Genomic DNA, 16,986 nt, shown 5'->3' with positions numbered 1-16,986 from the left:
TAATTTGTCCCACTCCAATCCAAAACAATTTGCCCAGCTCAAATCCAAAATAATCTGCCCCACTCCAAACCAATCCACCCCTCCAAACATATCTGCCCCACTCATTCAAAAAATCTGCCACAGTCCAATCCCAAAAATGTGCCTCACTCCAATCCAAAAACAATCTAGTCGACTCCAATAAAAACAATCTGACCCACCTTAGTCCAAAACAATCTGCATCAGGCTAATCTGCTCACTGCAATAAAAAACAAAAATCTTCCCCACTCCAAAATACCCCACTCCAGTTCAAAACAATCTGCCCCATTCCAGTCTGCCCTACTCCCATACCAAAATATCTGCCCCACTCCAATCTGCCTACTCCAATCCAAAACAATCTGCCTACTCAATCCAAAACAATTTGCCCCACTCCAAACCAAAACAATCTGCTCCACTCAAATCTGCCACAGTGCAATCCAAAACAATCTGCCCAGTCCAATCTGCCCACTTCAACCCGTCCCACTCCAATCTAAAACCATCTGCCCCACTCCAATCCAAAACATCTACCCCCACTCCAGTCACCCCCACTCCAATCTGCCCCACTCAAACCTGCCCCACTCCAATCTAAAACAATCTGCCTGCTCCAATTCTAGAAAATCTGCCCTACTCCAATCCAAAACAATATGCTCCACTCCAATCCATAACGATATGCTCCACTCCAATTCATAACAATATGCTCCACTCCAATCCATAACAACCTGCCCACTCCAATCTGCCTCACTCCAATCTAAAAGAATCTGTCCCACTCTAATCCAAAACAATCGGCCCAGCTCCAATCCAAAACAATCTGCCCAATTCTAATTCCAAAAAATCTGCCCGACTCCAATCCAAAACAATCGGCTCCAATCTGCCCCACGACAATAAAAAAAAATCTGCTTCACTCCATACCAAAACAATATGCACCACTCAAATAAAAAAAATATGTCCCACTCAAATTTGTCCCATTCCAATCCAAAGCAATCTGCCCTACTCCATTCCAAACAGTACCTGCCCGTCTCCAATCTGCCCCACTCTTATCTGTCCCACTCTAATAGAAAACAGTCTGCCCCACACCAATAAAACAAATCTGCAGCACCCCAACCAAAACAATCTGCCCACTCCAATCCCCAAAAATCTTCCCCACTCCAATCCAAAGCAATCTGCCCCATTCCAGTGTGCCCACTCCAGTTATTCAACTCCAATGCAGAACATTATATCCAAGCCCAAACTGCCCCACTGCAATCCAGAGTAATCTGCCCCACTCCAGTCTGCCCCACTCCAATCCCAAACAATCTACCCCACTCCAATTTGCCAACTCCAATCCAAAACAATCTGCCCCACTCCAGTCTGACCCACTCCATTCCAAAACTATCTGCCCCGCTCCAGTCTGCCACAGCCCAGTAAAAAACAATGTGTCTCACTCCAATCTAAAACCATCTGACCCAGTCCAATGCAAAACAATCTACCCCACTCCATTTGGCCCCACTCCAATCTGCCCCACGCCAGTCCACAATAATCTGCCTAATTCCAATCTGCTCCACTCCAATCTGACTCACTCCAATCCACCCCACTCCAATCCACCCCATTTCAATCTGCCCCACTCTAATCCAATCCACCTCAACCCAATCCAATCCACTCCATTGAACCCTGATCCACTTCACTCGCATCCATTCCTCACAATCTACCACGCTCCAATCCAAAACGATCTGCCCAATTCCAATCCAAAACAATCTGCCCCACTCCAAAACAGCCCACCCCACTCCAAAAAACCTACACCACTTCAATCCAAAAAATCTGCCCCACTTCAATCCCAAAAAATCTGCCCCACTTCAAACCAAAAAATCTGCACCATTCCAATCCCAAAAATTCTACCTCACTCCAATACAAAACAATCTGCCCCATTCCAGTTTGCCCCTCTCCAATCCCAAAAAAATTGCTTCACTCGAATCTGTCCCACTGAATCCAAAAAAGCCTGCCTCACTCCAGTCAGGCTCATTTAAATCCAAATAAAACGGTCTCATTCCACACTGCCCCACTGCAATCTACCCCACATCAATCCAAAATAATCTACCCCAATTTATTTTGCCCCACTGCACTTCAGGACAATCTGGCTCTCTCCAGTTGGCCGAACTCCAATCCCAAACAATCTGCCCCACTCCAATCCAAATTCATTTACACCTCTGCAGTCGGCCCCACTTCAGTCCAAAGCAATATGCTCATATCCAATCTGCCCCACTTCAATCCAAAATCATCTGCCCTACGCCATTCCAAAACAATCAGCTCCATTCCAATCTGCCCCACTCCTATCCGCTCCATTTCAATCTGCCACACTCCAATCCAGAAAAATCTGTCCACTCCAATCTTCCCCACTCTAATCTGTCCCATTCTAATACAAAACAATCTGCCCCACTCCAAGCTGCTGCACTCCAATCCAAAACAATCTGCCCCACTGCAGTCGGCCCACTTCAATCCAAACTATCCACTCCACTACAATCTGCCACACTCAATCCAAACCAACCCGACCAACTCCAATCTGTTCCACTACAGTCTGATCCCTTCAAATCCAAAACAGTCTGCCCCACTCCAATCTGACCTACTTCAATATGCCCCACTCCAATCTAACTCACTCCAGTCCACCCCACATTAATCCAATCCACCGCACCCCAATCCAATTTGCCCACTCCACCCAATCCACTCAAATCCATTCCACTACAATCTACCCTTTTTCAATCCAAAACAATCTTCCCCACTCCAATCCAAAACAATGCACCGCACTCCAAATAAATCTGTTTCAGTCCAGTCCAAAAATCTGCCCCCCTACAATCCCAATTTTTTTTTACCCACTCCAATATAAAAAATTTGCCTCACTCCAATCTGCCCCACTGCAATCCAAAACAATCTGCCCCATTCCTATCCAAAACAATCTGGCCTGTTCCAGTCTGCCCCACACCAATCTACACACCTCTAAAACAAAAAAATCTTCCCCACTCCAATCTGCCCCATTGCAATCCGGAACAATATGGCCTACTCAAGTCTGCCTCACTCCAATCCCAAACAATCTGCCACAGTCCAGTCTGCCCACTCCAATCCGGAACAATGGTCACCACTCCAATCTGCCGCACTCCAATCCAAAACATTCTGGCCCACTTCAATCTGCCCCACTCCAATCCAAAATAATCTATCGACTCCCATCTGCCCCACTCCAATCTTTCCCACTCCAATCCAAAATAATCAGCCCCACTTCACCTGCCCCACTCCAATCTGCCCCACAGTAATCCGATCAACCATACCGCAATCCAATTCGCCCACTCCTCCCGATCCACTCCAATCCATTCCACTACAATGTATTTCATTCCAATCCAAAACAATCTGCCCCACTCCAATCCAAAACAATCTGCCCCATTCCAATCTGACCCACCCCAATCAAAAACAATCAGCCTCACTCCAATCTATCCCACTGCAATCCAAAAAAATCTACCCCACTCCAATCCAAAACAATCAGCCCCATTCCAATCTAACCCCAATCCAAAACAATCTTCCCCACCCCAATCTGCCTCACTGCAATCCGGAACAATTTGCCCCCTTCCAGTCTGCCTCACTCCAATCCCAAACAATCTGCTCCACTCCAATCTACCTACTCCAATCCAAATCAATCTGCCCCACTGAAATCTGTCCAACTCTAATCCAAAACATTCCGACCCACTCCAGTCCAAAACAATCTGCTCACTCACATCTGCCCTACTCCAATGTGTCCCACCCCAATCTAAAACAATCTGCCCCACTCCAGTCTCTCCTACTCCAATCTGTCCCAAATCAACCTGCCCCACTGAAATCTGTTCAACTCCAATCCAAAACATTCCGATCCGCTCCATTCCAAAACAATCTGCTCACTCCCATCTGCCCTACTCCAATGTGACCCACCCCAATCCAAACAAGCTGCCCCACTCTAATCCATCCCACACCTACCCGCCAAAATCCATTCTGCCCCACTCCAATCCAAAAGAATCTGCCCAACTCCAATCCGCTCCACTCAGACCCACTAAAATCCAAAGCAATCTTCCCCACTCCATCCCGCCCCCCTCCAATCCAATCCACCTCAATTCACCTCAATCCAATCCACCCCAAACCATTCAAGTCCAACCTATTCCAATACAGTCTCCCACACTCCAATAAAACAATCTGCCACACTCCAATCCAAAACAATCTGTCCCTCTCCAAAACGATCTGCCCCACGCCAATCCCAAAAATCTGCCACAATCTGATCCAAAAAATCTGCTCCACTCCAACACAAAACAATTTTTCCCACTGCAGTCTGTCCTACTCCAATCTGCCCCACTCTAATCCAATCCACCTCAACTCACCCCAAGCCAATCCACCCCAAACCATTTCACTCCAATCCATTCCACTATAGTCTGCCACACTCCAATCCAAAACAATCTGTCCTTCTCCAAAACGATCTGCCCCACTCCAAAAATCTTCCCCACTCCAATCCCTAAAATCTTCCCCAATCTGGTCCAAAAAATATGCCCCACTCCAGCACAAAAAAATCTATCCCACTCTCATCCAGAGCAATTTGCACTATTCCAATCTGCCCCTTTCCATTTCAAAACAATCTGCTCCACTCCAGTCTTCCCCACTCCAATCCAATACAATCTGCCCTACTCCAATCTGCCCCATTCCAATCCAAAACAATCTGTTCCAGTCCAGTCTGTCCCACTAGAATCTACCCCACTCCAATCCAAAACAATCTGCCCACTCCTATATGCCCCACTGTAATCCAGATCAATCTGCCCCACTCCAATCCCAAACAATCTACCCCACTCTAATCTGCCCACTCCAAACCACAACAATCTGCACTGCTCCAGTCAAAAACAACCTTCCCCACTCCAATCTGCCGATACAATTGGCCCCACTCCAATCCAATCCACCTCACTCCAGTCCAATCCACCCATCTAAATCCCAATTCACCCAATTCTAATCAAACCCACTCCAGTCCAATCCAAACCACTGCAGTCCACCCACTTCATTCCAATCCACCCAATTCGAATCCAACCCACCTCACCTCATTCCATTCCAACGAAACCCACTCCACTCCAATTCAACCCACCCACTCAAATCTGTTTTACCCCATCCCAATCCAATCCACCTCACTCCCATCCAGGCTACTTCAACCCAATCTACCCACTCCAATCCACCACCCCACCCACTCCATTCCAATCAACCCCACATCAAATTACTTTAATCCAACCCACTCCTATCCAATCACCCCACACCAATCCAATTCACCCCACTCCAATCCATTTCTCCCACTCCAATCCACCCCACTACACCAGTCCAATCCACAATCCATCATCACTCAAATCCAGTCCACCGCTCCAATCCAATCCACCCTGCCCCACTCCAATCCACACACTCCATTCAACTCCAATCCACCCATCAGACCAATTCATCCCATCGCAATCCAATCCACCGCACTCCAATCCAATCTACCCCAATCTAATCCACCTCATCTAACCCACCCCACCCCATTCCAATCCAATCCAATAAGATCCATTCCAAACCAATCTTTCCCACTGCTATCCACCCCACCCCATTTCAATCCACCCACTCCAATCCAATCTACCCCATCCAGTCCTCCCCACTCCAATCCACCATTCCACTCCAACCCCAAAATAATCTGCCCACTCCCATCTGCCCTACTCCAATCTGTCCACCCGTCTAAAACAAATTGCCCCACTCCAATCCAAAACAATCGACTCACCTCCAGTCTGTCCTACTCCAATCTGTCCCACTCCAGTCCAAACAAACCGCCCCAAACTAACCCATCCCACACCTACCCACCCCAATCCATTCTCCCTCACTCCAATCCAAAAGAATCTGCCCAATTCCAATCCGCTCCACTTGGACCCACTAAAATCCAAAACAATCTGCCCCACTCCAACCCGCCCCACTCCAATCCACCTCAACTCACCCCAATCAAGTCCACCCCACACCATTCCACTCCAATCCATTCCACTACAGTCTGCCACACTCCAATCCAAAACAATCTGCCACCCTCCAATCCAAAACAATCTGCCCCTCTCCAAAACAATCTGCCCCGCTCCAAAAATCTTCCCCACTCCAATCCCCAAAATCTGCCCACTCCAATCCCAAAAATATGCCCCACTCCAACACAAAAAAATCGATCCCACTCTAATCCAAAGCAATTTGCACCATTCCAATCTGCCCCTCTCCAATTCAAAACAATCTGCTCCACTCCAGTCTTCCCCACTCCAATCCAATACAATCTGCCCTACTCCAATCTGCCCCATCCCAATCCAATATAATCTGTTCCACTCCAGTCTGTCCCACTGGAATCTACCCCAATCCAAAACAATCTACCCACTCCTATTTGCCCCACTGCAATCCAGAACAATCTGCCCCACTCCAGTCCCAAACAATCTACCCCACTCTAATCTGCCCACTCCAAACTGCAACAATCTGCCCTGCTCCAATCCAAACCAAACTTCCCAATGCCAATCAGCCCAATCCAATCTGCCCCACCCCAATCCAATCCATCTCACTGTAGTACAATCCGACCCCACTAAATCCCAATTCACCCAATTCCAATCCAACCCACTCCAATCCAAACTACTCTAATTGTAGGAAAGTACCATCTTGCCTGGCATGTTACCCCCATATTTCACTGTATATATGTTGATTTAGTTGTATGTGTCACTGGGACCCTGCTAGCCAGGGCCCCAGTGCTCATAAGTGTGCCCTGCATGTGTTACCTGTGTGATGACTAACTGTCTCACTGAGGCTCTGCTAACCAGAACCTCAGTGGTTATGCTCTCTCTTTGCTTTCCAAATTGTCACTAACAGGCTAGTGAGCAATTTCACCAATTCACATTGGCATACTTGAGTACCCTTATAATACCCTAGTATATGGTACTAAGGTACCCAGGGTATTGGGGTTCCAGGAGATACCTATGGGCTGCAGCATTTCTTTTGCTACCCATAGGGAGCTCTGACAATTCCTACACAGGCCTGCCACTGCAGCCTGAGTGAAATAACGTCCACGTTATTTCACAGCCATTTACCACTGCACTTAAGTAACTTATAAGTCACCTATATGTCTAACCTTTACCTGGTAAACGTTGGGTGCTAAGTTACTTAGTGTGTGGGCACCCTGGCACTAGCCAAGGTGCCCCCACATTGTTCAGGGCAAATTCCCCGGACTTTGTGAGTGCGGGGACACCCTTACACGCGTGCACTATACATAGGTCACTACCTATGTATAGCGTCACAATGGTAACTCCGAACATGGCCATGTAACATGTCTAAGATCATGGAATTGTCACCCCAATGCCATTCTGGCATTGGGGAGACAATTCCATAATCCCCCGAGTACTGCCAAACTACCTTTCCCGGGGTTTCACTGCAGCTGCTGCTGATGCCAACCCCTCAGACAGGTTTCTGCCCTCCTGGGGTCCAGCCAGGCTTGGTCCAGGAAGGCAGAACAAAGGACTTCCTCAGAGAGAGGGTGTTACACCCTCTCCCTTTGGAAAAAGGTGTTAGGGCTGGGGAGGTGTAGCCTCCCCCAGCCTCTGGAAATGCTTTGATGGGCACAGATGATGCCCATCTCTGCATAAGCCAGTCTACACCGGTTCAGGGATCCCCCAGCCCTGCTCTGGCGCGAAACTGGACAAAGGAAAGGGGAGTGACCACTCCCCTGACCTGCACCTCCCCTGGGAGGTGCCCAGAGCTCCTCCAGTGTGCTCCAGACCTCTACCATCTTGGAAACAGAGGTGCTGCTGGCACACTGGACTGCTCTGAGTAGCCAGTGCCAGCAGGTGACGTCAGAGACTCCTTCTGATAGGCTCTTACCTGTGTTGCTAGCCTATCCTCCTTCCTAGATAGCCAAACCTCCTTTTCTGCCTATTTAGGGTCTCTGCTTTGGGGAATTCTTTAGATAACGAATGCAAGAGCTCATCAGAGTTCCTCTGCATCTCTCTCTTCACCTTCTGCCAAGGAATCGACCGCTGACTGCTCTGGATGCCTGCAAAACCGCAACAAAGTAGCAAAGACGACTACTGCAACCTTGTATCGCTCATCCGGCCGCCTTCTCGACTGTTTTCCTGGTGGTGCATGCTATGGGGGTAGTCTGCCTCCTCTCTGCATTAGAAGCTCCGAAGAAATCTCTTGTGGGTCGACGGAATCTTCCCCCTGAAACCGCAGGCACCAAAAGACTGCATTACCGGTCCTCTTGGTCCCCTCTCAGCACGACGACCGTGGTCCCTGAAACTCAGCAACTCTGTCCAAGTGACTCCCACAGTCCAGTGACTCTTCAGTCCAAGTTTGGTGGAGGTAAGTCCTTGCCTCCCCACGCTAGACTGCATTGCTGGGTACCGCGTGATTTGCAGCTGCTCCAGCTCCTGTGCACTCTTCCAGGATTTCCTTTGGGCACAGCCATGCCTGGGTCCCCGACAATCTAACCTGCAGTGCGCGACCTCCTGAGTTGTCCTCCGACGTTGTGGGACCTTCTTTTGTGACTTCGGGTGAGCTCCGGTTCACTCTTCTTTGTAGTGCCTGTTCCGGCACTTCTGTGGGTGCTGCTTGCTTCTGAGAGGGCTCTTTATCCTGCTGGACGCCCCTTCTGTCTCCTCACACAATTGGCGACATCCTGGTCCCTCCTGGCCCACAGCAGCATCCAAAAACCCTAACTGCAACCCTTGCAGCTAGCAAGGCTTGTTTGCGGTCTTTCTGCGTGGGAACACCTCTGCAAGTTTCTTCACAATGTGGGACATCCATCCTCCAAAGGAGAAGTTACTAGTCCTCTTCGTTCTTGCAGAATCCACAGCTTCTACCATCCAGTGGCAGCTTCTTTGCATCCACAGCTGGCATTTCCTGGGCATCTTCCCACTCCCGACTTGATCGTGACTCTTGGAGTTGGTCCCCTTGTTCCACAGGTACTCTCGTCTGGAAATCCATTGTTGTTGCATTGCTGATGTTGGTCTTCCTTGCAGAATTCCCCTATCACGACTTCTGTGCTCTCTGGGGAACTTAGGTGCACTTTACACCTACTTTTTAGGGTCTTGGGGTGGGCTATTTTTCTAACCCTCACTGTTTTCTTACAGTCCCAGCAACCCTCTACAAGCTCACATAGGTTTGGGGTCCATTTGTGGTTCGCATTCCACTTCTAGAGTATATGGTTTGTGTTGCCCCTAAACCTATGTGCTCTCATTGCAATCTATTGTGACTGTACATTGCTTGCATTGCTTTCTATTGCTATTACTGCATAATTGTGGTATATGGTATTGTGTACATATATCTTGTGTATATTTGCTATCCTCATACTGAGGGTACTCACTGAGCTACTTTTGGCATATTTTCATAAAAATAAAGTACCTTTATTTTTAGTATATCTGTGTATTGTGTTTTCTTATGATATTGTGCATATGACACCAGTGGTATAGTAGGAGCTTTACACGTCTCCTAGTTCAGCCTAAGCTGCTCTGCTAAGCTACCCTTTTCTATCAGCCTAAACTGCTAGACACCTCTTCTACACTAATAAGGGATAACTGGACCTGGTGCAGAGTGTAAGTACCCCTTGGTACCGCTACAAACCAGGCCAGCCTCCTACACTAATCCACCCACTTCATTCCCATCCACCCCATTCTAACCCAACCCATCTCACCCCATTCCATTCCAATCCAACCAACTCCACTCTAATCCAACACACCCACTCAAATCTGTTCCACCCCAATTCCAATCCAATCCACCTCACTCCCATCCAGGCCACTGCAGCACAATCCACCCACTCAAATCCACCACCTCACCCCACCCCATGTCAATCCACCTCACATCAAATTTCCTTAATCCAACCCAGTCCTGTCCAGTCCACCTTACACCAATCCAATTCATCCCACTCCAATCCACCTCTCCCAAAAATATCCACCCAACACCAATCCAGTCCACCCTAATCTAATACACCTCATCCAAACCCCCACCCCATTCCAATCCAATCCATCCCAAACTAATCTATCCCACCGCTGTCCACCCTACCCCATTTCAATCCACCCCACTCCAATCCAACCCCCCCTTCCAGTCCTCCCCACTCCAATCCACCCACTCCAACCCCAAAACAATTTGCCCTACTCCAATGTGTCCCACTCCAATCTAAAACAATCTGCCACACTCCAATCCAAAACAATCCACCCCACTCCAGTTTGTCCTACTCCAATCTATCCCACTACAGTCCAATCAAACCACCCACTCTAATTCATCTGACACCTACCCACCCCAATCCATTCTGCCCCACTCTAATCCAAAAGAATCTGCCCAACTCCAATCCGCTCCACTCGGACCCACTAAAATCCAAAACAATCTGCCCCACTCAATCCAGTCCACCTCAACTCACCTCAATCCAATCCACTCCAAACCATTACACTACAGTCTGCCACACTCCAATCCAAAACAATCTGTCCCTCTCCAAAATGATCTGCCCCACTCCTAAAATCTGCCCCACTCCAACCCCAAAATTCTGCCACAATCTAATTCTAAAAATCTGTCCCACTCCAACGCAAAACAATCTACCCCACTCCAGTCTGTCCTACTCAAATCCGCCCCCTCTAATCCAATCCACCTCAACTCACCCCAATCCAATCCACCCCAAACCTTTCCACTCCAATCCATTCCACTGCAGTATGCCACACTCCAACTCAAACCAATCTGTCCCTCTCCAAAACGATCTGCCCCACTCCAATCCCAAAAATCTTCCCCAATCTGATCCAAAAAATATGCCCCACTCCAACACAAAAAAATCTATTCCACTCTAATCCAAAGCAATTTGCACCATTCCAATCTGCCCCACTCTAATTTGAAACATTCTGCTCCACCCACTCCAATCCAGTACAATCTGCCATACTCCAATCTGCCCCATTCCAATCCAAATCTATTCCACTCCAGTCTGTCCCACTAGAATCTACCCCACTCCAATCCAAAACAATCTACCCACTCTAATCTGCCCACTCCAAACCGCAACAGTCTGCCCCTCTCCTATCCAAAACAATCGTGCCCACTCCAATCCGCCCAATCTAATCTGCCCCATTCAAATCCAATCCACCTTACTTCAGTACAATCCACCCCACTATATCCGAATTCGCCCAATTCCAATCCAACCCACTCCAGTCCAATCCAAACTGTAGTGAATCCTAGTTTGTTTTAATGGGATAACAGGAGTTAGCTTAGCCTCTGGCTTGCATACTCGTGCCCCCGTCACCTAGTGACTTTTAACCTACTTAGTTCGCTCTGTCTTAGCCCATTTAATTATTTAATTCTTCTAACATGGCTGCCTTGTTGATAGTTAGGCCACTTGTTATGAGTTACATTATCAGTGTCACCGAGCTAAGGCGTCAAGATCAAGCAACAAAGACAAACAAACAGTAGGTGTTCACACTTAGGGATTTTCCCTCTCTATACTTTTGAGGGATTGTTTATATTAATTGCCATCCCAAGCATGGCTGTTATCTATTGTTTGGGAACACACCTACGTCAGGGGTCCTTGTAGATCTGTATAAATATATCGCACTTTAGACAGATAATCAGAGGGATTCCGACCAGAGGGCTTTGCCACCATCGCTGATATCGATGCTGCAGTCATCTTGACGCTGACCCAGTCTTCGTGTCCCTGCGGAGTCTGAGATAGATACCTCATTCCAAGGTAACGAGGGTTGGGGGCTCATCTCATGGACATGGCATTGGCAGATTAGGTTTAGCAAACCCAGCTATCCTTTAGGTAGGAGGTTAGGCCTTCCACATTATGGTATTAGGGCATAGTACATCTCATATGTCTTTTCTATGCATTGCAAGATGGTGGGGGGTCTTTGTAATAATGACTCTTGTCTTAATTATTCTGTTTCTTGCATTATTCATTATCCTAATCATTGCAGCCCATGCAACTTATCGCAAATTGCAGTTATGTTAAATAAAAACTATTGAAACTTCACTGCACCTTTGTCATTGCCTGTGTTTGTATGAGACAAGATATATCTGTGAGAAAGGGGTAATCTCCGTTTAACCACGACACTCCCTGAGATGTCTTATTTTCGAGTCCATGTGTAAAGACTGCCACAAATCACCTTTTACTATTGTGTTTCTGGTGAGGTACTGCTAGTGAGCTGGTAAGGTTGGGACAACAGTTGCGACTTGTTGTAGGAAAGGCGTAGAACCCTACAAACAAAAGTACTGTCATCCTTAAACCATCACTTTTGCCCAGAGCAAGAGTCCAAACTACGACAAAACCACTCCAATCCACCCACTTCATTCCAATCCACTTCACTCCAATCCAACCCACCCACTCAAATCCATTCCACCCCATTCCTATCCAATCCACCTAACTCCCATCCAGGCCATTGCAACCCAATCCACCCACTCCAATCCACCACCTCACCCCACTCCATCCCAATCCAATCCACCCCACACCAAATTACCTTAATCCAACCCACTCCTGTCCAATCCACCTCACACTAGTCCAATTCAACCCACTCTAAAAAACATCTGCCCCACTTCAATCCCCAAAACATCTGCCTCACTCCAATCCACAAACAATCAAGCCCATTCCATTAACAAAAACAATCTGCCCTATTCCAATCTGACCCACTCAAATCAAAATTAATTTGCTTCACTCCAATCTGTCCCACTCAATCCAAAACAGTCTGCCTCACTCCAATCAGCCTCATTTAAATCCAAATAAAACGGTCCCATTCCACACTGCCCCACTGCAATCTACCCCACATCAATCCAAAATAATCTACCCCCATATAATTTGCCCCACTGCATTCCAGGACAATCTAGCCCTCTCCAGTTGACCGAACTCCAATCCCAAACAATCTGCCCCACTCCAATCCAAATTAATTTACACCTCTGCAGTCGGGTCCACTCCAGTCCAAATCAATATGCTCAAATCCAATCTGCCACACTCCAATCCAAAATCATCTGCCTGACTCCATTCCAAAACAATCAGCTCCACTCCAATCCGCCCACTCCCATCCACCCCACTCCTATCCGCTCCATTCTAATCTGCTACACTCCAATCCAGAACAATCTGTCCACTCCAATCTTCCCCACTCCAATCTGTCCCATTCTAATACAAAACAATCTGCCCCACTCCAATCTGCTGCACTCCAATCCAAAACAATCTTCTCCACTGCAGTCGACCCACTTCAATCCAAACTATCCACTCCACTACAATCTGCCACACTCAATCCAAACCAATCCGACCAACTCTAATCTGCTTCACTACAATCTGACCCCTTCAAATCCAAAACAATCTGCCCCACTCCAATCTGACCTACTTCAATATGCCCCACTCCAATCTGCTTCACTCCAGTCCACCCCACATTAATCCAATCCACCACACCCCAATCCAATTTGCCCACTCCACCCAATCCACTCAAAGCCATTCCACTACAATCTACTCTTTTTCAATCCAAAACAATCTTCCTCACTCCAACCCAAAACAATGCACTGCACTCCAAATAAATCTGATTCAATCCAGTCAAAAAACTGCCCCACTACAATCCCAAAAAATCTGCCCCACTCCAATACAAACAATTTGCCTCACTCCAATCTGCCCCACTGCAATCCAAAACAATCTGCCCCACTCCTATCCAAAGCAATCTGACCTGTTCCAGTCTGCCCCACTCCAATCTACCCACCTCTAAAACAAAAAAATCTTGCCCACCCCAATCTGCCCCATTGGAATCCAGAACAATATGGCCTACTCAAGTCTGCCTCGCTCCAATCCCAAACAATCTGCCACAGTCCAGTCTGCCCAATACAAAACAATGTGCACCACTCCAATCTGCCGCACTCCAATCCAAAATAATCTGTCGACTCCCATCTGCCCCACTCCAAACTGTCCCAATCCAACCTAAAACAATCTGCCCACTCCAATACAAAACAATCTACTCCACTTGTATCTGCCCCACTCCAATTTGCCCCACTCCAATCTGTAGTCTGCCCCACTCCAGTCCAAAACAATCTGACCTAATCCAATCTGACTCACTTCAAGTCAAAATAATTTGCCTTACTCCATTCCAAAACAATGTGCTTCCTTCCAGTCTGCCCCACTCCTAACTGTCCCACTCCAATCCAAAACAATTTGTCTGCATTCCAATCTGCTGCACTCCAATCCAAAACAATCTGTCCACTCCAATCTTTCCCACCCCAATCTGTCTGACTCCAATCCAAAACAATCTGCCAACACTCCAATCTGCTACACCCAAGTCCAAAACAGTCTGCCCCACTAAAGTTTGCCCACTCTACTCCAAAACCAAAACAAATCCACCCCACTACAATCTGCCACACTCCAATCCAAAGTAATCCGACCAACTCCAAATCGCTCCACTCCAATCTGACCCCTTCGAATCCAAAACAATCTGCCAACACTCCAATCTGCTACACTCCAGTCCAAAACAGTCTGCCCCACTAAAGTTGGCCCACTCTACTCCAAAACAATCCACCCCATTACAATCTGCCACACTCCAATCCAAAGTAATCCGACCAACTCCAAGTCGCTCCACTCCAATCTGACCCCTTTGAATCCAAAACAATCTGCCCCACTCCACCTGCCCCACTCCAATCTGAACGACACTCAACCAATCAACCACACCGCAATTCACTATGCCCACTCCACCCGATCCACTCAGATCCATTCCACTACAATGTATCTCACTCCAATCCAAAACAATCTGCCCCACTCCAATCCAAATCAATCTGCCCCACTCCAATCCAAAATGGTCTTCCCAATTCCAGTCCCCCAAACAAATCGGCTTCACTCCAATCCAAAACAATCTGCCCCACTCCAATACAAAACAATCTGCCCCATTCCAATCTGACCCACCCCAATCAAAAACAATCTGCCTCACTCCAATCTATCCCACTGCAATCCCAAAAAATCTACTCCACTCCAATCCAAAACAATCAGCCCCATTCCAATCTAACCCCAATCCAAAACAATTTTCCCCACTCCAATCTGCCTCACTGCAATCTGGAACAATTTCCCCCTTCCAGTCTGCCTCACTCCAATCCCAAACAATCTGCTCCACTCCAATCTACCCACTCCAATACAAATCAATATGCCCCACTGAAATCTGTCTAACTCCAATCCAAAACATTCCGACCCACTCCAGTCCAAAACAATCTGCTCACTCCCATCTGCCCTACTCCAATGTGTCCCTCCCCAATCTAAAACAATCTGCCCCACTCTGTCCTACTCCAATCTGTCCCACTCCAATCCAAACAATCCAACCCACTCTAATCCATCCCACACCTACCCGCCCAAATCCATTCTGCCCCACTCCAATCAAAAAGAATCTGCCCAACTCCAATCCGCTCCACTCAGACCCACTAAAATCCAAAACAATCTTCCCCACTCCAACCCGCCCCCTCCAATCCAATCCACCTCAACTCACCCCAATCCAATCCACCCCAAACCATTCAAGTCCAACCCATTCCACTACAGTCTCCCACACTCCAATCCAAAACAATCTGCCACACTCCAATCCAAAACAATCTGTCCCTCTCCAAAACGATCTGCCCTACTCCAATCCCAAAAATCTGACACAATCTGATCCAAAAAAATCTGCCCCTTTCCAACACAAAACAATCTATCCCACTGCAGTCTGTCCTACTCCAATCCGCCCCACTCTAATCCAATCCACCTCAACTAACCCCAAGCCAATTCACCCCAAACATTTCCACTCCAATCCATTCCACTGCAGTCTGCCACACTCCAACCCAAACCAATCTGTCCCTCTCCAAAACGATCTGCCCCACTCCAATCCCAAAAATCTTCCCCAATCTGTTCCCAAAAATATGCCCCACTCCAACACAAAAAAATCTATCCCACTCTGATCCAAAGCAATTTGCACCATTCCAAACTGCCCCACTCCAATTTGAAACAATCTGCTCCACTCCAGTCTTCCCCACTCCAATCCAATACAATCTGCCCTACTCCAATCTGCCCCATTCCAATCCAAAACAATCTGTTCCACTCCAGTCTGTCCCACTAGAATCTACCCCACTCCAATGTAAAACAACCTATCCCACTCCTATCTGCCCCACTGCAATCTAGAACAATCTGCCCCACTCCAATCCAAAACAATTGTACCCACTCCAATCCGCCCAATCCAATCTGCCCATTCCAATCCAATCCACCTCACTTCAGTACAGTCCACCCCACTAAATCCCAATTCACCCAATTCCAATCCAACCCACTCCAGTCCAATCCAAACCACTTCAATCCACTTACTTCATTCCAATCCACCCAATTCAACTCCAACCCACTTCACTCCAATCCAACCCACCCACTTAAATCCATTCCACTCTATTCCTATCCAATCCACCTCACTCCCATCCAGGCCACTGCAACCCAATCCACCCACTCCAAACCATCCCACCCCACCCCACTAATTACAATCCAATCCACCCCACACCAAATTACCTTAATCCAACCCACTCCTGTCCAATAGACCTCACACTAGTCCAATTCAACCCACTCTAAAAGACATCTGCCCCACTTCAATCCCCAAAGCATCTGCCTTGCTCCAATCCACAAACAATCAAGCCCACTCCAATAAAAAAACAATCTGCCCTATTCCAATCTGACCCACTCCAATCAAAAATAATCTTCCCAACTCCAATCTACCCCACTCCAGCTCAAAACAATCTGCCCACTCAATCCAAACAAATATATCTCACTCAAAAGTGCCCAATTCCAACCCTAAACAATCTGCCCTACTCTAATTAAAACAGTACCTGCCACTCTCCAATCTGCCCCACTCTTATTTGTCCCACTCTAATGGAAAACAATCTGCCCCACACCAATAAAACAAATATGTAGCACTCCAACTCAATACAGTCTGTCACACGCCAGTCCACAACAATCTAAAACGATATACCCCATTCCAATCTGCCTCACTGCAA

Source organism: Pleurodeles waltl, chromosome 10, assembly GCF_031143425.1.
Source record: "Pleurodeles waltl isolate 20211129_DDA chromosome 10, aPleWal1.hap1.20221129, whole genome shotgun sequence".
In the NCBI taxonomy this organism is placed as follows: domain Eukaryota; kingdom Metazoa; phylum Chordata; class Amphibia; order Caudata; family Salamandridae; genus Pleurodeles; species Pleurodeles waltl.
Note: the sequence above shows the minus strand (reverse complement) of the source record.